We start from the raw sequence: 993 nt of genomic DNA on the forward strand, positions 1-993 counted from the left end.
ATATATGTCTCAGACCAGCCCATAACACAAGACACCCTTGTAGCTGATTTCGCATTACGATAAAGCGATAATAGCAGTACATGAAAACCATTTAATTGCCTCAACCAATCTCCAAACTCACCTAGACCTTATTTCGCAATGGTACTCCAGATTGCGAATAAAACTAAACCACAACAAGTCGGTACACACGACTTTTACGCTAAAACACGGAATTTGCCCACCTGTATCTGTAGACAACATTCCTATTCCGTCGTCTGACACCGTCAAATACCTAGACCTGACCCTTGACAAAAGGCTAACTTGGAAACAGCACATAAGGTCCAAACGACTAACATTAAACTCTCGCTCTAGCTAACACCTCTTATCAAAAAATAAATTCACTAAACTTCTCATCTACAAGTCATTATTAAAACCCATCTGGACTTATGGATTACAGTTATGGGGATCAGCCAAAAAACTAATATAAATAAAATCCAGACCTTCCAGAACATCACCCTACGCAGAATAGCAAATGCCCCACCGTATGTATCCAATCTAACCCTCCATAATGACATGCGCATGAAAACAGTCGAAGAAGAATCGGTAATTTATTACAAGCGTTTCTTTTCATACCTAACCAACCACAAAAATCCACTAATTAGGAATCTAAGCACTTTAACCTTGCCTGAAACACCTCGCCGTCGCCTGAAAAGGAGATGGTGCAGGGACCTCCTAATCTTATAACCTCCAACGATCTATTCCTAGTTATTCATCTCACTCTTATTTCCCCACTAAGTCATAGATAACAATCCATACTCATGCCAAGTGCTGCTAATGGGTGACTTCTTACCCCCGTATTATCCAGTATTTATTTTTTTTTTATTTCTCTCTGCAAATACGCTTTATTGTGCTTTAAGTATAGATTGTGTAACTTTCTTATAAAAATTAAAAAAAAAAAAAAAAAAATGTCTGTCATCACCTTTTAGGATAGTAAAAGTGCTTGGAATTTTCTTC

This window comes from Acyrthosiphon pisum, chromosome A2, assembly GCF_005508785.2.
Source record: "Acyrthosiphon pisum isolate AL4f chromosome A2, pea_aphid_22Mar2018_4r6ur, whole genome shotgun sequence".
In the NCBI taxonomy this organism is placed as follows: domain Eukaryota; kingdom Metazoa; phylum Arthropoda; class Insecta; order Hemiptera; family Aphididae; genus Acyrthosiphon; species Acyrthosiphon pisum.